Raw genomic sequence first — 27,884 nt, 5'->3', positions numbered from 1 at the left:
ACAGTGATTAATGGCTCTTCTCCCTCTAAGGATGCCCTCCCCTGAGCTAATCCGACCCAATGCCATTTCAAAGGAGATGTTGGTTAACACTTTGCTTGTTTCATTTCATGTATTCAAGTAAATCAGGGTTGTTATGGCCTTGACATTTTTACCAACCAGATACCTCCCTCTCTCCCCTCTTGGAATAATTGAGGGTGAAAGGAAGATGTTTTCAAAGGCATTGGTGCTTAGCTGCGTAATTATCCATCTAGCCAAGTCAACAAAGCAATGGGGTGGGGAGGGCAGTATATGCTGCTGTTAGAAGATGGAGGTTAAAGCATGAGTGTCTCTTTGGAGGACAGAAAACTACAACCACTGCCCACTGGTACCCAGTAAATGCTGGCTGATTGGAGAAATTCCCTAGATAGCTCCTTTTATTTGTAAAAGTAAGAAAATGACTTCTTTTCATGGCAACACAGACCGAAGTTAAACATATGGCGTTGTTATTACTATTACCAGAGGAGATTGAAGACTTCACATTCTCTTTCAACAGCATTTTGAACACCTACTATGTGCCAGGTTCTCAGTTCCTTCTTGCGGAGCATTAAACCAGAGTTGACTCTTGGAGTAGCTGTAGGAGCCATTAGAAATACATTACTCCAGCACCTGGTAGACAGTCATCTTGTCCTCATAGTGCGTCAAGACACTCAGGAAATACAAGCTGAGTAGATAATAAAACAGCAGCCACACTCATGCCCTTCAGCTTTAATGTAGCAGTGCCCTGGCAATGTGTGTTGAAGACATGGTGAGTAACCTTGGTCATTTAATTTAAATTGTAGACATATAACAAAAGCGTGGCTTTAAGAACCCTTGTATCTGTCCTGTCCTTGTGGTCATGAAAAGAGCCTTTTGCAGTGGAAATTCACCAAATTAATTTATATGAGGAGGATTTCCTAACACCTATGGAAATTTCTGTGGTCATTCAAAAGTGTACAAACTCATTTTCCCAAGTCCATAGATTCAATTTTGAAATAAGACTTAGCCTCTGAACTATGATAAGCTTAACATTAATTAAGAAACTTTCCCCGTATAGTCTTTGTGATTTCTCCATAGGAATGTATCATCCTCCAGTCTGGATTTTATAGCATGAAGAAACTATAGAGTAAATCTATATGTCTTACTCTTTAGACCCATCAGTGGACTTATTTTTAAAAAGGGTTCATTCTTAGTCAAATCATTTTGGCAAGATTTCCTTTATTCTCCAAAACTTGAAGTTTGTCAAATTGACAACAGTGATTTCTCATTTGAAATGGTGAGAACATTTAGAAGGAAAAGTCTTTGGTGGGAGTATGTATATATACTATATATACACGTGTACACATGTATAGTAATGTATATGGCCAGGGAGGTAGGGCTTAGGAAAGCACCCCAAACATGGATCTAGAATCCCCAGGATTTTAAGGAACCTGTGAGGTTCAAATGAACTATTACAGATATAAGTGTCTCATGACCTCAGAGGGAGAAAATTGAGCAACAGAGATACTCCAACAAGGAAGAGAGTCCATTGGGGAGCTACAGTGTCTTCTCTGTTCTGCTTGTCTCCATTTCATCATACTGACTTGGCTCATCCTTTTTCTTCTCTGCAACTAACAGTCTTTACTTGGTCATTGTAGAAAATGACTGTTACTTATTTTCTCATTTCCTTTACAAAGGAAGCCATCCAAACCAAAGTGGTTCAATTTTAAATTCCCAGGAAAGAGCCTGATTGACCAGTTTGGTGAAGTGGTCCATTTGGTCAGTTAAGCAGGCTAATGTTAAAGGATTATGGCCTCTGTAATGGGATGGGGAATGTGATGGTTCTAAACAGTAAGAGGGTCCATAAATCCCATTCTTCAAGAGCTTGACCTTATATTGTCTCCTGTCCTTCCATTATTTTGTTTTGCTTTGCTTTGTTGACATAGGGTCTCATTGTCTACCCTCTAGTTGGTCTCAAACACACTATGTAGACCAGGGTGATCTTGATCTTAGGATCTTGACTCTCTTACTTGTGTAAATATAGGCTTGAAGCACCATTGCCAGCTATGACAATTTTTGTGTTATCCTTTTCATTACCATTTATCTTAGTTGTTTAAATGCTAATAATATCTCTCCCTAATTAATTAGGCTTTAAAGTAAGTTCTAAAGGTAAAGGCTGTGGGTTGTGTTTTATTTCCATTCCACAATGTTAGTAAAGTGACACATACTAGATGGAAAATATTTATTAAATGAATGAACAAATGCTGAACCCCAGGGGACTGGCTCTTGCCTACTCTAAAGGTCTGTTGTGATGCTTGTGAATTCCCAACTTCTGCAAAGAGGACAGTTGAGTCATAAAGAGATGATGCAGAAGGAATCTGATGCTTCACAACTGGTTTATTTTTAGCCCCTCTTACACATTCCTGGTTGAAGCTTTCAGAAATCAGCTTGCTACCAACCTCCAGTCCCTTGCCTCTCAGCCTTCAACGCTCGGTTTCACTGAATACTTAGGTTCTCACTTGTCCTTTCACCATTCATTCTTGACAATGGACCTAGGTGGAAACAATAGAGAATTTTTATCTAATGCCATCATTGTGCACACGCAAAGGTTTACATGCAATGCCTCATGTGCTTGTCACTACAGTTTTACTTCTTAAATATTCACTCCCCCTTGCACCTAATGGGTCATCTGCCTATTTATCCTTACTTTGGGCAGTATATTTTGTGTCTTCTGTGCAGGGAATCCTGAGTACACAATTACTAGATACAGGCCATCGAGCTTTTACCAAAGAAACTAATAGAGCCACTATATCCTTCTGTGGTTGTTTAAGTAAGGTCTGGCAAATGAGTAAACTTATTTTTGAAACCCTTTTCTTTTCTTTTCTTTTCTTTTCTTTTCTTTTCTTTTCTTTTCTCTTTTCTTTTCTCCCCCTTCTTACTTCCCTCTTCTGCTATCCCCTTCTTCTCTCTCCCTTCCTCCTCCTTGACTTTTTCCTTGCCTACTTTATTCTCACTGACCAACAGTGAATTCTCAAAGGATGTAGTGATGACAGGAAACTCCCTGTAGGTGCAGAGTTTGACAATGAAACAGAGCAGCAATCTTGAATGTTCACAAAGCAGGGGCATACAATGAATTCTACCGCCTCTCTCATTGCAGCAATTACTCAGACACCTTCAGCATCAGCAAAGGGGAGAACCTATGGAAAAGAGTAGCTGGCCTTTTCCCTGAGATATCTCACAAGTATTTCTACAAAAGCATGAAGAAAGAACAATCAACAACACAGACAATCCCATCTGCCTCCAAAGAACTGGCAGGAGATGTCTTGGGACCCTCAGGATGATCAAGATGATACCCTTAGAATCATGTGGGAGATAGGGATACAAATTAATCTTTGTCCTCCACATATATGCAAATATGTCTTCATCCACCCCCTTTTTCCAAAGAGTGATAGATACAACTTCTGAAAGTAAGTGGAAAGGGGTTCCTGGCATGAAAGATGTAAAAAGGTCCAGTGAGGGAGGTACAGCAGCCTTGCGGTAGTCATTCTTGCTTTCCTGGTACTTAGAAGCAGATGCTTTTGTTTCAGGGAAACCAAAACATCTCAGGGGACTGAAGGATTAGAAGGCCCTGTGAGAATAAATCTGTTCCATTACATATTCATAGTTAAGAGTCACAGAGCCCACAAGACTGGGCCTGTGGGTGGACTGCCCTCTACTGAGTCCTCCTTTCTAATGAGAGCATCACCATGTATGTGCAAAGCATTCTGGGTTTCATCTGACTTAATTTTGGGTGACTTAGAACTTTATTCTGCTTTTTTTCCTACTTGGGAAACTTTCAGTGATAGCATCATGATTAACCCTGTGATTGCTCCTGAATTCATAAATGATTGCATTCTTTTTAACTGTTTCTTCAAAGAACTGTAGGTTCGTTGTGCCATCACCTGTTGGGTCTCTATCAGTTACATGGGAGCAAATTGTTCTACCATAGAGTGCTAAGTCTTTGCCAGATCCATGGTAACAAATTGCAACTGTCTCAGAGTTTCTCACCCTTTTCCCTTTCTAGGGCCATATAACACAGTTCTGAGGTTGATCATTATCAGATTTCAACAGAGACCTGACGTCTAGATTTAGGGTCTAAACTACCAAGAATAGAGTTTAGCAATAGCCAAGTGTGTCATAAGAATTTCGGGCAAATTTATCTGCAGAAATTTAGGTCATAGATCTATTAGAAATAATCTGTAAGTGATTTTAAAATGAATGTTTATTACATTTTCAATGATTGCATTTATTAAGTTTAAGGCCAGAATGCATTATATAGGTTTCCCCTGCCCCAATAATCCAGTTTAAATAAAGGCTGCTATAGGAGACAAGGTAGATTTATTTCTTGTATGTAGCATACAAATGGAAAGAAAAGAACTTAGCTTTTAGTGTTAAAAGAATGTAGTATTTAAATGCTACTTATAACATTTCTTTTACACTTGCAACCCAAGTTGCTAAATTTTGAAAATTAATGTTTAAATGATGCTCAAAATTCTTGTGTCTGAATCACAATAGTGAAGGGCATGCTCTTTCTCCCCTCAATGTTGTAGTTTCGACATTAAAGGCTTATGGATTCAAAGTGCATTCCCCAGTACAAGCAGTGTTCTGAGATGGGCTCTTAGGGGATCCGTAACTGGATCATGAGGGTGCCTGCATCTATGACTTCATCCATTCATGGATTCAATATTTAAATGAGTTACTAAGAGGTAGTGGATCTATGGGGTCTGGATGGGTATACTGATGATGTCTAGGAAGCCTGACTCTACTTAGGGACACCACCACTCAGCTCTGTTCTTTTCCCATTCTGGTTGACTGGTGCTAGACAGACTCTCAATCTAAGGACAACTCTATCAGCTATGAAACCTCAGGCCACCTCTTTGTATGCCTCTGTTTCCCCATCAGTACATGAAGATAATGAAAGCACTAATTCACAGAGTTGAAAGGTTTGGTGAAGTACGCCCGAAGTACCGCATACTGTGTGTGGTGTACAGCATGAGTCCAGCAATCATTAGAAGTTGTTGTAACAGTTGATGTCCATCTGGGAAAAAAACCTAGTCCCTTTGAGGGAGTATCAATTAAAATCGTGTATTCCTTCATTTTGACATGAAACAGCTCCTTATGTGAATAAAACGCACCCACTTGGGTCCCGTTGTACTTAGAATATATCTTTGTGTATAGGGTTGGCTTAGGACAGTGTCTCCATTCAAAGTACAATCTTCCATAGTCAAGGCAGCTTGGACATCCAATAGTTCACTGTGGGAGCCTGCATCTGTTCCCCCTCTGAAACAGCTCTTATATCTGTCCCCTGTGCTTGCTCACTTCTTACACAGAGGTGTGATAGCCTCTCTCTTACCTCCTAGCTGCAGGCTCTATCCCAAGGCAGTAAAGATAGAAAATGAACTAACAAAACTGAAAAATGAGCTCTGAAAATAATATTCTAGAAATTTCCATTGCTGTGATTTTTTTAGACAAAATATATTTGATATTTCAATAATAAAGTAAATAAAGTAAATCAATATATTTTCAATAAAGTAAATCTTTATATTTATCCAAAAGCAGGAAGGTTGGGTTAAGGGAGACCTGGAGGCTCTGCCTTTGCAAGGCACACTGGAGTCTCCCTTAAATGGCCTTTCCAGGCTCAATCACTTGTAACTTCCCTTACTCAAGCTACACAAATCACATGATCCTGTCTCCCCATCCAGCCTTAGTCACACCTGTCTCTGGAATGGCGTGCCTCTATCCCCCTTTCCACCCATTTCCCCCATTTTAATAAAGGCCTCTGTTGGGAGCCGTGAATCTTGAGAGGCATTCGCCATGGCAAGATGGCGCCTACTTCCGCTGTTAACTCCTAGTGGACAACTGTTTGCGCATGTGTGTAGACAACTATTGGCGCATGTGTGTAGAGTGAAAGGACGCCATGTCACAGCCCATCCCGGGGCGTTACGTAGGGTAATGAGCGAACAGCCAATCATGAGCAGACACACCATGCTGTGGGCAGATACATGCACTGTGGTGTATATAAGCAGTGCGGATTTTGGGCTCGACCCCTTTTTTCCACCATGGATGGAGACAATAAAACAGTTGCTGCAGAAGGAACCTAGAGTGTCCGCGTGTCTTCTTTCCGGCGAGAGGACCACGCGGGCTACAGGCCTCCTCTCAAATGTATCCTTCAAGAATAGCTCTCTAGTTAGGAGCCTGGTTCTAAGTGCTGGATCTCCTGTTTGCTGGTTCTACAACACTGGACAATGAGTTTTCTTCTCACACACAGCCCAAAGAGCTCACACATCATTCCTCCTCCTCTTTAATGGTTCTATTTTAGAAAAGCTCTCTATGTTTTGGTCAAAGGTTCCCCCAAGGAGTCCTGACTGAACCCTAAAATTTCACAACTCTTCTTCCTCTACAGATTATAGCGGACATTTTATTGTTATTTATTTCTTTGCCTTCTTCAGGCGGGTTCTTTCTACACTGGCCAGTCTGGCCTTGAACTTGTGGTCATCCTGCCTCAACCTCCGAGGATATGGGATTATTCATGTCCTCTGCAACAACAAGTTCAATGAATTTGAAATACAGTGTATGCCTTGTAGAACTCTGTCTTCCAGACATTGCTTGACAACAGCTATGATTACTTATAAGAGGGGTCTCAGAAGATGTAGTCCCTAAAGATTCTCTTATAATAGGAGTTCAGGCTTAGGAGAACATACAAGGGTCTCTTCACTCAGGGACATCGAAGTAGTCACTAGAGGGCCCTTTTCCCCTTTTCCCTCTCCCCCAGGATATATACGAGCAGTTGATTGCTGGAGGGCACAGGACATATATACTGCCCAGAAGTTGCCCATAGTCTGACAGATACTCCTCACCCATGTTCCACTTAAGACCACTTAAACTCATTGTTCACCAAGCTAGAGTTGGGTAGAATCATTTCTATGGGCTGCCATTGGTGCATACTCTGAGTTAAGCAGACATTTTTCACATCTCCCAGGAAAAGCTACTGGGAATTCAACACAGGTGAATTCACACACCTTGTGTGCTTTTCAAGCCCTAAACCTTAGCCAAATTTTTAACTGGGTCATCTTGGTGTTGACCTCTCTCTTTTTGGTTTCTCCTGAGGAGTCAGTCACTGGTAACTAAGTCCTTCTTGCAACCACAAACTATGCAACCCCTCTCCCATGAAAATCAGAATGGTCCCTGAAAGTAGATGCTTTGGTCTGCAAGGTGGGGTTTGGGGGGAGATATCATCTTTCCAGGAAGCCTTGCTTACCAGGAATCCATGAAGTCTGTAACACTAGATAAGAATATGTGCCTACTGATGTCCTGTTGGGTAAAAGATGAAATTATACTAAAGAAGACAGTGTAATGTGACATGTAGTACCTGCCATATAGTTCTTTCTTAGATCATGGGACAGGTTTACCTGGACTTATAGGAAGAGAGTTCCCTTCTCTATACTCTCATATAGGTTAGTATATTTTCCATTTAGTCCTCGTCCTGTTGTTGGGTAGATGTGTTGTTATCCTGCAGTGGGACCATCTTTATTAATCACTTCTGGGAAGCCACACTCTCCCCTCATAGGATCAGCACAGTGTCTGGTATATCACAGCCCCTTAATAACTGTGGTGAACGAGTTCACAGAAAAAATATACATGAAACAAGATTGGAAAACCTTCCTTGGAAAATAGCTATGTCAGCACATCTGTAGATGTGTTCTTTCTCAGCTGTCTTGTAAGTGATGCCAGGTGAAAGGTGTTTATTTCTGGATCCTCCAATGGCAAACTTTGGTGTCCTAAACAAAACAGGCACTCTGTGGGTATTTGTTGATGGTAATGATAATTAGGTTAATGCCTCCTTAATTATTCTACTTATCACACGATGCTGGATGCTATCATTAACTCAAGACTTTAATACCTACTTCTCAGCATCTTATTGCTGATGCCACCAAATAGTCATACTGTGTGGCTTACAAATGAATTTTTGTTCCCAAACCCAAGAGCACTGTGTCGGCTTTCATTTCTAATTTAACCACCACTGCAAGAGTTATTTCACCATGGCTACTTGGACATCTGGAACCAGAGAACTGCATAAAAACTTGAGAGGCAGCAAATCGATGCTTCCCACCTGTAGCTCATCTATAGTACATATTCACACACACACATACATACATACACACATACATACATACACACATACATACACACACATACACACACATACTGATACATATACACACATTCATATACATACATACACACATGTACACACACATATACACACACACCGTGTTTCTTCCCAGGCTTTAATTCAGTGTTCAGGACATGAGCTTGGGATTGCATTTTTTTTTGGTAATTTGGCATCAGACTTGAGGGACTGAAATAGCCTTGGAAATTCTGAACCTTATTATTATAAGGCCTCCAGACAATTCTAAGCTGATTGGTCATTGTGTTACAAGAAGTGTATGAGTTGAGCTGGAGAGATGGCTCAACCATTAAGGGCTAGGCTCACAACCAAAAATATAAGAAGTATGTGAGTCAAGAGAGAAAGAACATTTAAGAGAGAAGAGTTGAATAGTCCTGTCAAGGAGAAAGATATGACAGGCAGAGACAAGTGTTTTGAGTGACAGAGGGGATGAGATACACACATTATCTGATGAACTCAGAAACTCTGTCAGGAATACTGGATAAGACACAAATAATAGAAGAAAAGACAATTCCAAAAACAGAGCTTTTGAGGAGCAAGGATGAGGAAGCAGGCAGAAAGTCACAAAGCAGCTCAAGAAAGGCTGTTCTAGAGGTTAGGCCATGGGAACATCCATCTTTCCACGGGGCCAACCCATTTCAGAGGGGTGATGTCAGAGACACAGAGATACATGGTTCCAGCCTGGATGCACAGACTTGAGTCTTGGCTGGGTTTGTTTCATTGTTTGTTTGTTTGTTTGTTTAAATAGGGAGACTTGTGGGCAGTCACTAGGTAATAGAGAAGCAGTGACTTAGAGCAAGACAATGTTCAGACCTTGGATGGCTCAGTTCTTGGAATTTGATGATTAAAGAGTAAGATTTTAAAAAGGGACTCTGGAGAACGATATTTAAGAGAAAAACAAAGAACCCCTGACGTTGCTGAATGTTTGCTGTAGCTTTATTGCATACTTTTTTTTAATTATTTATTTATTATATGTAAGTACACTGTAGCTGTCTTCAGACACCCCAGAAGAGGGCATCAGATCTCATTACAGATGGTTGTGAGCCACCATATGGTTGCTGGAATTTGAACTCAGGACCTTCAGAAGAGCAGTCGGTGCTCTTAGCCACTGAACCACCTCTCCAGCCCTATTGCATACTTTAGAGAAGGGGAGGACAACATCACACTTGGATTGTCTCTGGGATAAATCTCTGAAGGCACAGCCAGCCACAAGAATGTTCTTCAAATTCATTTGGAATCAGGAACCTAAGTGTGAACAAAAGCAGCCCTATGACACAGTGGAATGGCCAAGAAGGTGGGCAAAGGTCAGATCCAGGATGGTCTCATGGAATGCAAGACTTGGGAGTATCTCTAGAGGAGAGAAGGCTCTTACACTCAAAAGTGGGATATCTCATCATGGCTTGTGGTAGAGGCAAATGCCAAGCAACCCTGACAACCCAAGTTTCATCCTTAGAATGCATAAAGGAAGAAGATAAATGACTACTGACTCTGCAACTCCTGCACTTACCTCAATACTTATGCTAGGATATGCATGATTACACACACACACACACACACACATATACACACCATGGATAATAAAGTTTGTTTTATTTTATTTTTATGAGATGCTACTCTGAACTTTACTGGCCTACTGTCTCTTTTAGTACCTCTTAGCTTCTTTCATAGTATGTGAGAAAGAGGGGTAGTCTCTGAGTGTCTGTATGTCTTGGAAGGGGTAGGGATAATTGGAAACATCATGTTATATTGTCAGCATGACCCTTGGTGGGTGGAGCACTAAGCTGATATGGAGTTCCCTGGGACTGCTCCATTTACAGTGATGCTTTGATCAGTAGGTCATCAACCCTGACCTTTTCCACAGCACTTTTCCTAATCTGGAGGCTTCAACAACAGCTCCACCCCAAACCTCATTCAAGCTTTGAATTTCTAGCAGACATTAGATTTGTCTCCATGGCTTTTTAGTTAGGACCCCAATTTTATTCATATATAACTACCCATTTCCAAAGCCCATGCAAGGGCTGATCTCACCCCTAAGCCTTGATGGATCTGTTAAGTGTAGGGAAATATCCCATTTTCCCTTTCATACTTATTCAGTGGTCATGTGACATAATCATAACCAAAAAGACACATAGAAATCTATAATTACTAACACTGCTGCAGAGACTCTCCTTGCTTCCACAAAAGAACTGCAGAAAGAGAGTGTCTTCTCCACATAGATTCCCACAGCAGCATATACCATCTGGAACACCTTTGCCATCTTGCTACAGATATGAAGATAAAGCTAATGTTAAAAGCATGGGAGAGCAAAAATAGAATAAGGGACTTTCAAGGTATTGCTGAACAACCAAGTCAGCTTCCTCTGCCATCCACTCTGCCCTTGGGTTTCCAATTATGTCACACAATATACTTCTTTATGGTTTAAACCCACATGAGTCAGAGTTCCTTATATTTTTACTTGAAAGGCCTCTGATTGTTGAAGGTCCCAAGGTGAATGGAAGCATGTGAGCACATCTTTTTCATCCTCTTCCCCGAGCCTTCTGGTAGTGCAAGGATGCTCTCTATTCACCATTCTAGACTGTTCTGGATTAGGACTCTTGCTTAACTAAAGTGTAACCAAGAGAAAGATGTCTAAAGCAGTGTGCTTTAGGAACCAAGCAGGAGGGAGTAAAGATATGGACTTCATGGGTTGTGTTTCAAACACTGTCGTGCGGTAAGGAGTGGTCATGGCATACATCCACAGCGCATATTCACAGCACACATCCGGAGGGTCTTTCACAACTATGTCAGTGTCTCTTAGGGTCATTTCCATAAAGCCACATTACCTCGCATAAAAGTCACTAAAAACAAGCCAAAGTTCTAGTTACTAGTTGCAAATAAAATGGCATGATGGCATATGCTTTTAATCCTGAGGATACTCATCTCCATACTCATGAGCACGCACACACACACACACACACACACACACACACACACACACACACCAGCAAGCATACACTTCAAAAAAGAACGAGAGGGGGAAAAGGAGTGGAAAAAACAAGATCTCTAAATCTACCCCAAAACAATTACACCAAACCTTACATTTCAACAGCATCTTCACATCATTTGCATATACAGTAAGACTTGAGAGCTGTTGGTGTGTACATGGTTGAGAAAAATTAAAACAAGAAAACTATTCTATAAGGGACCAGAATACTAGACTACAGAACTCTACATGACACAGAACCTCATACCTTCTTGAATAGGTGATGTGGTGGCATCCTGGAGTCCTGTGAAAATTATAAGCTATGTCTGCATAGGAAATGACTTCCAAAACCAACCATGGTGGTTCATAACTGTAATCCCAGTATGTGGGAAAATGAAGGAAGAGGATTGGGAGTTCAAGGCCAGTCTCAGGTACATAGCAAATTTGAGGCCAACCTGGGCTGCATGAGACCCTGTCTCAAATAAAAAGTTGATAACTAGCTCCCTAAAGTTAGTGGCATTAAATAACATTAGTACATCCTTCAGGAGAGAAATTCTCACAGGGAGGGCCTAGAGGAAGCTCGGGCAGTTCAATTGGTAAGACACTGACTGGCCTTGCAAGCAGGAGGATGTGAGTTTGATTCCTAGAACCTAAATAAAAATGCCACGTGTGGTGGCATGCTTGTAATCCCAGCTCTGGGATGGCAGAGACAGGAGGATTTCTTGGACTTGGTAGCCAATCAGCCTATCTTAACTAATAAGCTCTGGGCTAATGATCTTAAAGATGGTGGCCATACACTTGTGCCATACACTTATACACATGTGTGAAAATCTATCCTGCACACATGAATACAAACATGCACAGAACAAATGATTTAAGACAGGGCATGGGATCTGAAGGTGCAATTAGAAAATTTGCAGGCTGAGTGCTGAAACCATCCGAAGGCTTTCAATCCTAGCCAAGCCACTGTTACTGCCATTTGCAGATCTGTTAGCCTTCTCAGCTAGAATGTCACCAATGGCATCCCTGTAAGACCTCGTCTTCCTCAGAGTGTGTGCCCAGGGTTCCAAGTATAAGCAGCAATGAGCCAGGAAAAGGGGAAGAAAGAGAGAGAAACAGGGAAGAGAGCAATGGAGAAGGGGAGAGAGAAGAAAACAGATAAGGGACTGAGAGAGGGAGAGAAATAGTATGTGGGAAGAAAGGGAAGAGAAGATGGGAAGGAGGGAGAAAGAGAAGTCAATACCTTAGGTAAAGAAATGGAGCCAAATTCACAGCCTCAGTGCATTCTATGACCAGCTGAGGAGGCAGCACAGCTCCTGACACTCTCTCCTGATTCAGGGGAGTTGAAAGGGTATGCTGAAGTCGGAAAGGAATAAACACAGACCCAGCCATGTAGCAGAAGCAATGCAGCTGCAAACATCTGTGGACTAGCAGATCCCACAGCACTCTACTACTACCACTATCCATGAATGAGCTCTCAGTTTGGCATCTTCCATAGGAAAAGTTATATAGGCTATTCATGTCCATTTGAGGTTGTATGTTCTTGGGAATTCTTGTGTTACATTTTTGTCCCAAGAACAATAACTTAAAAGCTAGTTTCACTTTCCATTCTATTTTGTTCTTGGGGATCATTCAATTACAGCCAAGCACCTTAAATGGCATATTAGAAGTCTAGGAGATCAAAGTCGAAATAAGTAGACTTGGTAAAGATAATGAGACTTTCACTGGTATAAATTCCCCAAATAGTTTTTTTAATTTGTTTGTTTCTCTGAAGGTTGAGATTCATTGCTAAGGGCAAATAAAATGACCACCAGAGAATGTGTCTGCGCACTGGGGTTTTGATGTCTACTTTCCATTGATACCTTACGTCTTCAGACTAAAACTCCCCTCTGTGCATTTTCAACCCCACAGTACAACTTTCTTGGCAAGGTTGCTCTCAATCTGCTTAGTTGTTCTTATATTAGAGCAGAACCAAAAAAGAAATAAATAAAAGGTGGAGGGGATAGAGTCTTCTACATATGACAACATAAAAAAATACTGGTGTTTGTTTCTCATTAAAATGAAGTTGGAGACAAAAGCTACGATTGGATCTGGCCTATAGCCATTCATCATAAAGACTGGAGGAAGAGAAGCATAAGGCAACCCGATATAGACTTGGCATGGGCTTTTAGGTTTCTAATTTTGTATCATCTTTTGTGTTCCCTCTCACCAGAAAGTCACGTCCAAGCCTTGTATAGTTAGATGGCTGTTCTTGTGATGGTCCTTTCTCCCCATCCGTCTCCTAACTGCTGGGAACACCTTGACACTCCCCTCCCTTGCCTCTCCCAGAAACACACAACAGCCATTCAGCACATCCATTCACATGCACATGCATTGACATGCACACGAGTCACTCACAGGCAGGCAGTCATACCAAGGATCCATACATTCATATACTATGCAACTGTTTTAACTGGCTCTTCCTTCCCCTAAAACCCCAGCTTTCCTTATAACTGGGGATAAGGGAAGGGGTTTTTGCAGCAGTGCCATCCATCTTCAAGACACTTCCTAAGCTCACCCAGGGACCTGAATGTCTGCAATTTTAGCTGCTTACTCCTTTGCCCAGATGCACCTGCCAATCTAGGTAATCAGACAGCGATTACAACTGACTGAGACATACTAAGGGGAACTTTTAGTTTGTTAAAAATTCTTTCCTTTTTTGTTTTGTTTTTCAAGACAGGGCTTCTCTGTGTAACCATGGCTGTGCTAGAATTTGCCACCAGTGCCTGGCATAAATTATTTTTTAGTTTCATAAAATTTTATAATATAAATGGCAAAGATGTAATCACATCCTTGACAAAGATACGTTAAGACCCTAACTTCTACCACTGGTGAGCGTTTTTATAGATACAACCATCTTAGTATCATGTTATAAGCATGGGGCCTGACTGGATATGGCTGATACTATTCTAACAGAAGAGACACAGAGTCATACAGAGAGAACCTGCTATGGGAGCAGAGGCAAAGATGAAGGAAAAATATCTACAGGTCAAGGAACACCCAGGACTCCTAGCCACCATGAGAAGGTTCCAGCCCCAGCTGCCAACACCTAATATCTGACTTCCAACCTCCATGGCTGAGAATCCATGTTTATCGTTTGTGACACGCCCACCATTTGTGGAACTTTGTTATGCCAACACTAACAAAGACTGTAGCCAATATTACCTCACTCCCAGTGACTATGAGATAAAACAGAAGGTTGTCAGCAAGGATAAGCATGGCAAAAGCAAGCTAACCAGGTTAAATAGTACCCTGATATACAAATATTGTCCTTTGTCAACCTGGAATCCCCTACTTAGGATCTTAAAATGACTTAAGAGACCATATTTGTCCCTGCTCCTTCAAGAAATATAAGGTTCATCCGGGCATGGTGGCGCATGCCTTTAATCCCAGCACTTGGGAGGCAGAGGCACGCGGATTTCTGAGTTCGAGGCCAGCCTGGTCTAGAGTGAGTTCCAGGACAGCCAGGGCTACACAGAGAAACCCTGTCTCAAAAAACTAAAAAAAAAAAAAAAAAGAAAAGAAATGTAAGGTTCAGCCATAATGATAGATGGCTCTAAAATATAGACAGTTATAGTAATAAGTTGGGCATAGCTGTATGCTCTGTGTGTTTCTAGCTGAGTACTAGTCCAAGCTTAGGTGAATTGCTCAGTTTCCACAGCATGGCCACTGCTCTCATTGGTAGTGTGTCTAGAGTACTCTAATGCTACTCTTACACTAATTGGAGAATAATCCAGATTAGGAAGGAAAAGGGCTTTAGGAGACACCATGGGACATAGAAAACAAGAGACTAGCTTCCAGTGATGCACATTAAAAGAAAATTGCTCTTATTTATTACAACAACTATGCCTATAAGTCAGGCATTTTATGTATGTACTGATATCTAATTTTCATTGGTATGTTTTCACTTGGTCTCATTTGGAAAATTTATTTAAAATATACCATGCTCTTTAATAATTAGCCCCATGTCCTCCTTTAGACTCTTCCCCTCCCACCCCCTCCAACTAAGCTTTTATCTCTTGTTTTTATATGCAAATATTTAAATGTCATGACTGTCAAATGTGAGGAAACATGTGATGCTTGTCCTTCTGCCTTGACTTCTTTCTCTTAACATGATGATCTTCAGTTGCATCAATTGCCCAACAAATAATATAATTTCATTTTCATGTCTGTCTAAAATTCTATTATATATGTATACATAATATATTTTCTGTACCTATTAACCTATCAGTAGACACCAGGTTGATTCCATAGCTTGGCTCTTAAGGTCAGTGCAGCCATAAAGATGTGCTGATGTACTTGTAGAATGTTGTCTTAGAATCTTTTGGGTACATACTCAGAAGTTACAGCTGAGCCACAAAGTCCTCTCTCTCTCTCTCTCTCTCTCTCTCTCTCTCTCTCTCTCTCTTTCTCTTTCTCTCTCTCATGTGTGTGTGTGTGTGTGTGTGTATGTGTGTGTGTGTTTCTTGAGGAGTCTACATACTGATTTTCATAGTGGCTGAAGAAATTTCCATCCCCTGTCCCTATATCTTCACCAACATTTGTTTTTTGCTTCCTTAATGGTAGCCATTGAAATCAGAGTAAGCTGGAATCTTACTGTGGCTTTAATTTGCATTCCTGTGATCAGTCATGGTGTCAAATGGTTTTTATATGTTTATATGCATTCCATCCTTTGAAAACTGTCTACTCATTCATTTAGCCTCTCTATGGGTTGGATTGTTTGGGGAGATTCAGTGTTTGATTTTGAGTTCTTTGTTTAATTTAAACTGGTTAAGAGGAAAATCAAAAACAAAAAACAAAATGGCCCCTTCAAAAGGTGGTCTGAAAAAATAAGAAGAAACAAGACCCTCACCTCTCTCTAGTGCTGTACAGAAATCAATTTAAAACAAATCAAGTACCTTAAAGGAAGTTCTGAAACGTGGAAACTGCTAGGTGAAAGCAGTTCATGACTTCTGCTGTCCACAGCATGCTGGGATGCAGGTATCCATTGCCAGAGTGAGAAAGCCAAAGCTTAAAACCATAACTGAAGCAACTACTCAAAGGAAGGGTTGGACTCAATCCATCATACCCAATTTTAATTCCACTTTGTGGAAGAAACACAATAATATGAAGTTCTTGGAGACATCCAGAGTCAAAGAAGGAGGCTGACTTTTATTAACAGCTTAAAAGCAAAAATGGCCACTTCCTTTTACATTGAGTCTAACAGTAATCTTACTTCAATACTAAAGAATGCTACAGCAGTACTCATTACAATGACTTTTGGCACCTGGGATATACGAAATTACAGTGATTTTTTTTCTCCTCCCATAGTAATAGATTCTGGACGTTGTAGCTGGACCAATGGGAAGTAGGTGAGAAGTGATAGAGACTTACTTACTTTCCCTTAAGAAGATGAGAGTACCCTTTGCCAGATCTTTTTGCATCACTTCTTCCCTGATGTATCTGGGAACTGACAAATGAAAACTTGAACTCTAACTACTACACTGAGCCGAGATAATTGATTCACTCTAAAAACAGCATAACAGTAATCGGAAGAGCCAACATCTCTGATGAGTGCCCAAGCTTCCATTTGTACACAAGTGACTAATATATGTCCACCTTAATTTTAAGTTAGTATAATTGTGGTCTTTGTTGCCTGTATGTTCCCCACTGTGTCTTCACAGGCTACCTTATTCTGTTCATTACAAAAGTCTAAGGCTCTTAACTTAGCATAGGGTGGCTAATTCCTATATATTTCCAACAAAGTTAATAATACAGGTTCCCTGTAAATGAGGAGAAAGTAGAAAAGAAGCAACATAGGAAGAGGAAAGGGGGCAGCAGGGGCTAAGGAGAACACCATGGGGTGATGGCAATCAAAACAGGGAATGAAAAAGTAATAATACTTGTTGAAACTATATTTTGGGGGACATTGGACAGACGAGGGAGGATAGCTGAGAGAGGCTGGGGGAAGAAAAGAAGAGTCATACAATTCTCCTGCAACTAAAAGTATATTTAAGAGAAAATATAGTTTCCATCATTTATTCTCTTTTACTAATAATTTTGCTTCCATAAGGATGAAAAAATTTAGCTTCTCAAAATCATCTGTCCTATCTATCTATCTATCTATCTATCTATCTATCTATCTATCTATCTATCATCTATCTATCTATCTATCTATCTATATATCTGTTTCTGTCTCTTCTGGAGCTTTCATATAATACAATAAATACCTTGTTACTTTTAGTTTATTATATTTTCTATAATCATGTCATCTGTGAGGATGATGAAGATGAAGATATATATCATATATATATATATATATATATATATATATATACATATAAACACTGTTGAAAGACTCTAGTTAAAAAGGATCTCTCTCTTGGTTTCTGTTTTAGTGTGAGACACCATAATATGTTTTACATGCATTTCTCAAGAGTCCTTACAAACTCTGTGAGATAAGACCTACTACAATCCTTACTTTCACATGAAGATACTGAAATTTAAAGACATTATGTTCAGGGTTGCATAGCTTATTGGCATTATAAATGAGACTTAAACTCATACAATTTGCCTGCAGAGCCTGACTGAAGAGTCAGGGCCCTTGGAGACAAGTGTCAATTTCTGGAGATCCTGAGACTCTTCAACAAGCACACAGATCTAAGCATAGGTATGAAGGCATCCACATGCTAAGTGAGATGGGCTACTGATTTTGGCACTTGGAATGTATTTGAACCCTATCTGCATTGGTCACACAGATTAATGATAAACTGGGCAGGCATCTCCCTAGCTAATGAAATTCAGTCATCTTTCTGCTCCTAGTCTTGACATCACACAAGTCAGTGTGATACTACTCCAAATAGCTGAGGATCTTGTAATTTTAGAAGTATAAACACAGATAGTGACACCTGTGTCTCAAAATGGCTTAGCTATTTCAGAGGGTAAAAGAATAAGCCAATTATTCCAGATACATTATGCTCAGGAACAATCTATAATGACATATTAGGCAGAGCATACAGATGGCAAAATTTTCCTCATGCACATGGAGTTCAAAGAAACAGCCTTGGGAGTCATCATCATGAATACCATTCACCTCCTTGGAGACAAGTCTTCTCATTGGCCTGGAATTAATGAATGAGGTTAGGTGGCCATCCAACAAGTTTAGAAGTTTCCTCACTTTCCATTTACTTAGCTCCAGGTTGACAAGTAGGTACCACTTCATCTGTTATTTTTAGGGACAAAATGCAGGTTCTAATGGTAGTAAAATGAGTACTTTACCAATTGAGCTATCTCCCCAGCTTGTGTGTGTGTGTGTGTGTGTGTGTGTGTGTGTGTGTGTGTGTGTGTGTGTGTATCAATGTGTGGCGGTAACATTTTCCATATCTTAAACAGAACTAGAATCTGAGACCTATGCTTCCAGGCATGGATAGAGAGCTGGTGGTAGGGGGTGGTTTATCTGTGGGAGGGGCCAAGTGTCTTATGGGAGAGTCAGAAACTGTACTCAGTGATAACAAGAGACAGCTACTGGCATTAAGTTGGCACTACACTTTGGTTCTTCTTTCTCATGGACTGAGAGTATTGTCCTGTTTGCTTTTCCTGTGGGTACCATAATAAATGACCAGACTTGACAGATTAAACTAGAATACTTCTTTACATTTCCAAAGGAAATATCTCCCAAAATCAACATTACAAAGTAGAAAACAGAGGCAAGTTCCGGGGAACACCAATAGGTCTCACCTCTTCTGACTTCTGATGGCTTCAATATTTCTTGATTTATGGAGATATCAACCTATTCTTCAAGGCCAGCTTCTTTTAAGTTCTTTCTTATTTGACTTCCCATAGCCTTCTCTTCTGTGCCTTGCAAGTCTCCCATTGCATCTTTTAAGTACCCAAATATAATGACATGTAGTGCCTCCTCTGTGATCCAAGATCATTTCCCTACTGCATATTATATCCCTGTTTTTCACTTTTGTAAAGATTTCATCATATTCAGTGGTATTCAAAGTTTCCAGAGATCAGGGTCTGAGATTTGGAGATAGAACTGTTACTCAGCTTAGTCTTGGGGCCTATTGAGAAATATTCCTCTGGTCAAGCCCCTTAAAATTAAACTGTTATTCTACAGAGATGCTTCTCAACAGTGACTCAGATTAGAACCCTGAATGTCAAGACACCATTAAAACAGCACATGGAGATTGCTTATATAGCTGAAGAATTATAGGTTTGATCATTTAATCGGCCCTAAAATGATTTGTTTGTTTATGTTCTGGAACATAATTTATATGTAATTATTGCTATAAAGAATAGATGTGATCAGAATTGTGAGGAATTAAGTTATAAAGTGTTAGATTTAGTGTACATTTTCTGAGGTGGGTTTTATCCTGCCTCCACACGATCCTTTTGTGTTTACACAGCTGGAAACTGGGAATAAGCATAGAGACCTTGTTTGCAAACCAACATTTCCCTGAAGCCCAGGGTGAAGATGGCACAGCTACACTCCATGAGGATCTATGTGTTTAGTCTGTTAACTTTGGGAGTCACACAATGGCTAGACTGTTATTGTCATGGAGCTGTATTGCCCTCCTTTGTCACACACAGCATAAGATACTTCAACCATGCTCAGAAATGCCCCCCCTCGTCTAACCACAGGGATAAACACTGAGCTATTCTGCTCACTGATGGGCTGAGGCCAATATTGGCACTGTGGAGGGGACTTTGAGAGTCCACGGTTAGAGTTCTAATTAAGCTCCAGAGCAGAGAGAGGTCATTGTAGAAAGTATCAAGTTGGACCCTCTTTCCACCCATCATCTGATTGTGAGTAAAGATTCCAGTGTTTCCATTCTTATCCCAAACCAATAGTTGGTGTCTGACACATTCATTTCTGATGGACTAGACCAGTGGTTCTCAACCGTCCTAATGCTAGGACCCTTTAATACAGTTCCTCATGGTGTGGTGAACCCCCAACCATAAAACTATTTTTGTTGTTATTTCATAACTGTAATTTTGCTACTGTTATGAATCATAATATAAATATCTTTGCTTTCCGATGGCCTCGGGCAACCCCTGTGAAGGGGTTGCTTGACTGCGCAAAGGGGTCATAACCCACAGGTTGAGAAGCACCAGCTCAGAAAGTGTACTGCAGCTATTAAAATTGCCTATGTATAAGCTTGGGAAAACCTTGTGAGGAAAAACACTAATTGATATTAGTGTCTGAAAACCTACAATGGCTTGCAATAGAAAAGAGATCTCCAGCAGCATCTCACAAGGTTCCTGGATGTGTCAGCCACCTCTCCCTGTCAGCCTTAGGCAACCCTTCAGATAGTATACATTCTCCTTCATTAGGATGTATGAGGCTGCTTAGAGAAATGGAAAACAATTCCAGATTCCTCCCCACTGGGAATTAAATATATTCCTTGGAAATAATTAGTTATGAGGTCATTGAGGGCCTGCTTTTTTTCCTGCTTGTGGGGACATTTTAATTTGAGAAGAAAAAATGACTAATGAATGGGACATTCTAATTCTGGTTGTGTTTTTCCCCCCATTTTAATGTCAACTCGACCACAGAAATGTTAATTTTTGTCTCTTCATTTCTTTTCAGGGTTCAGGAAGAGCAGTGTCACCAAAGGGGAAAATCTGGGACAGTGTCACCACAGGGGAAAAGCTGGGTAAAACCTGCTGCCTCCATACACCTCCCAGGAAACAAAGCTAGACACAACAATGGGCTCCTCTGGCCTTGTTTCCAGAGCTCTGAGTGGTATTCTTATACTCACCAACAGAGTACTCATAAGCAACATTTTCCACACCTCTTAGTAACAGGAGACAAGGAAAACAATGTCCTTCAGAACCCAGAACATCCAAGAAGGCAGAGAGACAGGAAACATGAAAAGGAAAAGTTCCCTTGGGAAACTTGCCAGTCAACAGACAGCATCTGAATCTCCAGGTATCATCCTCAGAGTGTAGGTCTAGACTCTAATCCAATCAGCACCCTCTCTCTCTTTAATGCATATACCAGCTCTGTGACATCACAGTTAGTAAACAGCGGAACTGAGGTTAGAACCCAGAACATGTGATTCTTCAACCATATGGTCTCAGTCCATTGTTCTTAAACTTCAGCATGCCCCAGTATGACCTGAAGGGCTTGTCAGACTGCTGAACCCACCCCAGAATTCCCACTTCAGTGGGTCAAAGGTTCCCACTCTGAGAACCACCATCCAGTACTTCACTGTGATTGCCCACGATCATACTCTGAAAAAGCTATTCAGGGAAGGCTTTCAAGTACAGACTGCTATTTTATGGTTTCTGTCCCCTTTTCTGCTTCTTGAGAGAATCTGAAGAGAGAATCTGTAAACAATGGCTGGCATGTCCTGGAAAAGAAATAGGAGAAGGTAGGGTGTTGGAGGCACACTTTCTCAGTTCAAATAAAGCTCTCTGTGGTAGCCCAGGACACCTGTGATCCGTGACATCCCACATTAGGATTGTGGTTGTCTCCTTTGAAGTAAAGGCCTCTTTCATGTGGGCAGGAGTCAATCCTCCCTAATGGTTCTCTTCCCTATAGCATCATGCTGGTAGATCTTGTTGCAATAATGGAGACTACTTTGCATTTCTGTGTCCATTGAATAGCCTTGCCCCATCACTTTGACCCCACAATATAGTTAGCTATTGGTGTGTCAGCAAGTTGTAACTCTCTACTGCTCCTTCTGCTAGCCAGATTTTTTTTCCATGACAGTCTTACCCCCAGCTTCTGTGTATGTGTGTGTGTGTGTATGTGTGTGTGTGTCTGTATGTGTCCCGTTTTTTCCTTCCTCTGGACTCTGTTCACATTTTTCTTCTAGATTACTTAACCATTTGCTGATTCCAGAGTGAATGGATGCAATGCGGTCAAGTGTAATGGGAATAGTCGAGCAGCTTCTCCACACTGGGCATGAATCTACCATGACTGCTCTTCCCACTCTCCTCCTCTCAATAGTTTCAACATCCTTCGACCTCACCCCCCAACACTCTCTCTCCTACTCATCTGGGATTGTGAGGCCATTCACAACAGGCTACAATTCCACCCAATAATGGGACAAAGTTCTACAAATTACCTGATCCCCTACTAGATAAGGTTTTCATGTTTCCATAGCTGTTGTGGAGATACTGTGAACAAAAAGACGATTTATGCTTCATACAAAAGTCCAGGAAAAAGTAAGAGTGGGACATAGAGCTTCAATGTCTACCTGTTGAGTAAGTTTTTACTATTTTTGTTCGGGAGACTGTGGCTGTCCTATACCTCACTGTGTAGACCAGGGTGTCCTCAAAATTACAGAGCTCCACTTGCCTCTGATTCTCTACCTGTATTGAAAGATTTACAAGGAAGTTTTTCCTTAGGAATTTATAAAGTGAATATAATTGCTTTAAATGACCAAGAAAAGAGCATTTTTGGATGCCAGGTACTGAGTTCGGGGTCTTAGCTATGCTCTTCAAATGAGTGATTGTAACTGCTCTTGAGAGTTTGGCTTTCATGTGCTCATCTCGTGGTCAAAAATGCATCGGCTCAGAAGTTGTGTGATTTCCCTGGATCAACTTGAGCTAAGGTTGGAAGTCAAATTGCATTTTTTTCTTCATCATGGTGACCTCTTCGAAGCTGTTGGGGTGAGTGAAGGCAGCAAAGATAGACAACCAGGAAAGGTAAATCAAGGTCATACTATGTCAGAGGCATTAGCATGGATTATACAGCCAGGATGCTTCCAAATATTAACAACTAAGAGAAAAATCAATGGAGACAAATTTGAGAAGTGATGAGAGACACTAATAGAATTTCAAGGTGCATCAGAGCACAACCTAAAAGCAGCCCAGCCAAGGACTGTGGGTCGTACAGACTCCCACATCAACACAGCGTTGGCAGATGCTGGGGACACATGGCTAAGACTATAGACAGTGGAGATGTGAGCAAGCACAAGCAGAAGACACTATGAGTTCAATCCTGCTAAGAAGGAACAAGGAAGGGCAATGCAATTAAATAGTATAAAATTTACAAATGTATAGAACAGCAAAGGCATAGTTGGGAGGCAGGAGGAGAAACAGAAAGGAGAGATAGATGAAGAAGGAAAAGGGAAGGGAAGAGACTGAGGGATGAGGGAAATGGAAGAGAGGGCAAAGATGAAGGGGAGAGATTTCTAATGCCTCCACAGAACAGGCATGTAATTATTCTGATGTCTGTGGCAACATTGATTTTATGCTAATAAGGGAAGCTGCAAACACAAAATACCTTGGTAACATCCTAAGTAAACTAGAGGTGGGTTAGCATGCAATCAGCCAGGGCTGCTTCTGAGAAAGGAACTGTGTAAATTGAAGAGCTGGGCTCAACTTTATGCTTCTAGGTTGCTGCTAACAGCCTGGAGGTTCATTTGCCTTCCTTGCCTGCTTTTCTCTGGTTCATTACCAGCGCAGAGCCAGAGGGATGGTGTCACAGTGCCCAGGCAATAAAGGGTGAGCTGTGGGGGCACACCTGCTACTCCTTTTATCATTGGCAGCAAATAATGTTAAGCAGGATTTATAACATGTCTGAAAATGCCCCCAAAACAATTTCTGTCTACTGGGTAACTGTTAAAGGGAGCCCAGAGCCCAGGCCAGGGCCCTCCAGACCCAATTCCATGCAACTATATGAGGGACAATTGGGTAGTAATTGAGGTTAATTGCCACTGACAATAATGCACCATATGATCTTTTTACATCTGTTTGGTTCGATGGTTTGATCATGGAGAGATGTTCTCAAGGGTACCGCAGGGATTTGCCCTGTTTATATGCTCCTTACATGGATGGGTTATGCATAAGCTAATGGGGCTAATTGTTATTGCTCTAGTGGAAGCCCCTAAAGTCTATCCCCACCTCCTGCCTAAATGTCAAAGCCATTGTCTTCTTGTGCTTTGGTTCACCCACACTTTTTGGTTCACATTAAAAAGAAGAAGAAGAAGGAGAAGAAGAAGAAGAAGAAGAAGAAGAAGAAGAAGAAGAAGAAGAAGAAGAAGAAGAAGAAGAAGAAGAAGAAGAAGAAGGAGAAGAAGAAGAAGAGAAGAAGAAGAAAAGAAGAAGAAGAAGAAGAAGAAGAAGAAGAAGAAGAAGAAGAAGAAGAAGAAGAAGAAGAAGAAGAAGAAGAAAAGACTGAAAATGAACAAGTCCATGCAAGTGGAAGAAGTGGAGGCTGGCAGCCTTGCCTGCCACTCTCGGTTCAAGAAGCATTCTGTTTTTCAAATCATAGACTAAAATGACTTTAAGAAAAAGAATCCGCCATGTTCATGCTTTGCCTTCTAGCTTCAAAGCCTTTTACAAGCTGCAATTCATTAAATGCAATAATCGTTTGAGGCCAATAGACAGACCTCTGCAAGGAGAGAGGCCAAGCCCTCCCGCCCCACCCTCTTTCTCTTTGTGTTCCCAACCAGACAGAGGAGGAGAGAGGGTGGAACACTGATGCTCCTGTGGTGCAGCCATGGCCCTCAGCCCAGACTCACTTCTCTGGCTTCTCCCTGCCAGGGCTCCACGCTCCACTTAGCTATTAGGAACAGGCTCTTCCTTCCTGGGGCCACAATTATCTGCTTTTCACAGACAGACAGGCTGCTGCACTTTTCTTTCCTTCAGATAAATGAAGAGTTTCCTAGCCACAGGGCCCAACCAGGCTTGACATATATCCCATGGGACAGATGTCTCCCTGCTTGGCCACTCCCAAGGCTGAGATCCAAGAGGGGTGTTTGCTTCTTTGTTAACATTGCCAAGTGTCCCATAGCATGCAGGCCCACTGTCCCAACGTATACCCATCTCAGCCAGGACAGCTAACCATCCACCATTCCCATCCACCACTGTCAAATGAGTTCTTCTCTAGAGAGAGAACCTTGGTTTGGCTAATGGTGGTAGCAGGCCACTAAAACGAGAGAGATATCTACTGAGTTCATGTGGGTCACTCTACAGTTTGTAAGCCATATATCTTTGGCCTTCTCTTGCTTCACATGGACCCTACCCAGACATTTACTTAAGAGAAAGGAAAAAATGAGACACCCACAAGCCCCAATCATGGTGTATTAAATTTCACAAGGCAATGCCGAATTAATTTTTATAGTTTTTTTCTCTAGTTGCCTTTGCTCTCCTAAGTCTGCCTACTAGTCATTTCTAAAGAAAGGTTGCAGTGACATAATATCCCTTCAAAGCATCCATAATTTTTCTGTAAGAAGGCCAGTTTGGTCTACCTTCAAAACCACATCATTTTTAATGGTATTGAGAACTCTCAGGAGTTTCATCCACAGAGAAGCCTCAAAGGCAAGAGTGTACATCAGAATCTTCCAAGACCAGAATCCATGTGGGTGGAGTCCACCTAAATACTTTCTCTCAACTTCTACCCAAGATAACCGCTTCCGCAGTGTTCCCCTCCCTTCTCCAAGAACTGACGTTCTGCCTTACATTCAAGGCCCAGCACACCGCCCAGCTTTCTGGAGTCTCATTCCAAATGCATCCTTTCTTCCTCTTAAGTCTTAAAATGTTCAAAGAGTTCAAAAGTTCATACTTGGAAGGGCTAGCCTCTTCATTTACAGAGTAACAAATCAAATCCTGTATTTAAGCAACATTTAGGTTATAGAAGTCTCCTAGAAGTGGCTTACCTTTCTTGCTTACCTCACACATAAATGATTGCCAGAATCAGGAAGGCCTGTAAATCACCAAATGGCATCATCTATTGGAGATTTTGTCTCACTGCAGAAACAGCTGAGACAATGGGGCCACAGCATTCATCAGAATTCATTCCAATCTCTATGTAACAAGAGCCCTGCTTCTAACTCAGGATACTCAATGCTTTCTTCCCTCTGTGGATCTCCAGGGAGGTTCACAGTGTGAGCTGTCCTCAGTGCCCAACCTCTTCTTTATCAATCTATTGAGGTTGCTGGGAAGGGGGTGCAGCTAGAGGTAGAGCACTTATTTAGAATGGGCAAAGCCCTGGGTTCAATCCTCAGTGTGTGCACGTGAGTGCATGTGCGTGCGCACACACACACACACACACACACACACACACACTACTACTCAGATTGCTAGAAGAGCTTCCCTAACATATATATCCATATTCAGAACTAACCATCATCACAGTGTAGGCAAACTTATTGGCAATACCTGAATCTTAACTTCAAAGCCAAGCTACATGGAAGGATTTGGCTAAAAGGAAAAAGTACAAATGACTCAGGATACATTTCTGTCCCATTAATACATTCAAATTTAAATAATTTCAAACTATTGAGAATTTCATATATACATATAGTGTTATTTTTGATCAAACCCACCTATTCCCTCCTCTCTACCATTTGCCCTATCCCCTCTCACCACTTTCCCCTCCCAACTTGATGTGTTTCTCTCTTCTACCTCAACCCCTGCCTCTCAACCCAGAGTCCAATTAGTAGTGCCTATATATGCATGGATAAAGGACCATCTCCTGGGGCATGAATAGGCATTCAGGGTTTGCCTCCTTGAAGAAAACTTATTATCACTTCTCCGAAGGCATCAAAGGTTAAGAGCATCTTATCCATGTGCCCCTCCCCAGTGTATGCTGAGATCTTAGCTGGTTTGCTCTTGCACAGGTCTTGTGCATTGCAATCACAGACATAGTAAGTTCGTGTATGCAACAGCCTTGTCAAGTCCAGAAAATAGTGTTTTGACCAAACCCATAATAGGAACAGTTCCAAGAGTAAAGAGGCCTTTCCTAATCTATTGAGAGAAAGTTGCTGATATGGTAATCATGGAAACTCAACAAACTTCACATTGATTAACTACTAATGTCTAATGCAGATGGCTAGTCAGGTTTGGTCAATTCTCCCAATGGTGATTTTAAAGGCAAACAGAAACAATGAAGGGTCATGTCTTAGAATGGACTGACATATTTGCATTTCCATCAGTCTGGCATAATTCCTCCCTCTCTCCTTGATCTCCATTGACTCTCAATGATCTCCATTGACTTTCAACCTTAAGATTACAACTCAGTTATTTTTATAAAAATATTCAATTTAGATTCATTTGGCATCTTCTCATGGTTAAATCCGATTATGCATATTAGCAGAAATGACAGATTTGATGTCCTTCATCTTACCCAATATGGTGCATCAGTTTGTTCTGTATTTATGATACTGCTCTTAGGTATAGAATCATCTCAGAACCACATCAAAATGCACAATGGGAAAAAATGAACAAAGAAAAAAATCAAATGTATAAAGGAGTATATAAAGAAAAATAATACTGGAAAATCAAGTCTGCTCATATACTCTGTAAGAAAAACAGGGGATACAGAGAAAATCTTGAAAAGTATAACCGATAGGGACATACACATGCACACATGCACCCTATGAATCCTACTCCCAGGTAACCAGCATGTTTTAAGTAGCATAAAAATAGTAATATACATTTGTTAACAAAATATTCAGCAACAAAAAACCACAAAAGATTTCATTTTAATAATACAGGCCTAAAAATTAAATTGCTAAGGACTATTCAGTGATACTTTAAACCTCTCAAAACTGTGCGTAAAGAATAGTTAAGAGAGCTGAGTGCACTGGCCAATCATCCCAGCACTTGGGAGGTAAAGGCAGGAATATCGGAAGTTCGAGGCTACAGAATGACTAACCTGAGCAGCATGAGAGCCTATTTCAAAAGCCTAACAAATGAAAATAACAAAAAAAAAAAAAA

The 27,884-nt window shown here is 41.0% G+C and overlaps 2 long non-coding RNA genes across 2 annotated transcripts; one reads left to right on the top strand and one right to left on the bottom strand.

The window, feature by feature from the left end:
• Positions 1–2,229: 2,229 nt before the first annotated feature.
• LOC116083252 lies at positions 2,230–21,153 on the bottom strand. The gene is made up of 2 exons (XR_004115650.1): positions 20,969–21,153; positions 2,230–2,546 (listed from the first exon to the last, which is right to left on the bottom strand). It is a non-coding gene; the product is annotated as an uncharacterized LOC116083252 (long non-coding RNA).
• Positions 19,795–20,913, top strand: LOC116083253. Its single transcript, XR_004115651.1, has 2 exons — positions 19,795–20,012; positions 20,797–20,913. It is a non-coding gene; the product is annotated as an uncharacterized LOC116083253 (long non-coding RNA).
• Positions 21,154–27,884: the final 6,731 nt, after the last annotated feature.

This window comes from Mastomys coucha, unplaced genomic scaffold, assembly GCF_008632895.1.
Source record: "Mastomys coucha isolate ucsf_1 unplaced genomic scaffold, UCSF_Mcou_1 pScaffold8, whole genome shotgun sequence".
NCBI lineage: Eukaryota > Metazoa > Chordata > Mammalia > Rodentia > Muridae > Mastomys > Mastomys coucha.
Note: the sequence above shows the minus strand (reverse complement) of the source record. Positions and strands in the feature narration are given on the sequence as shown.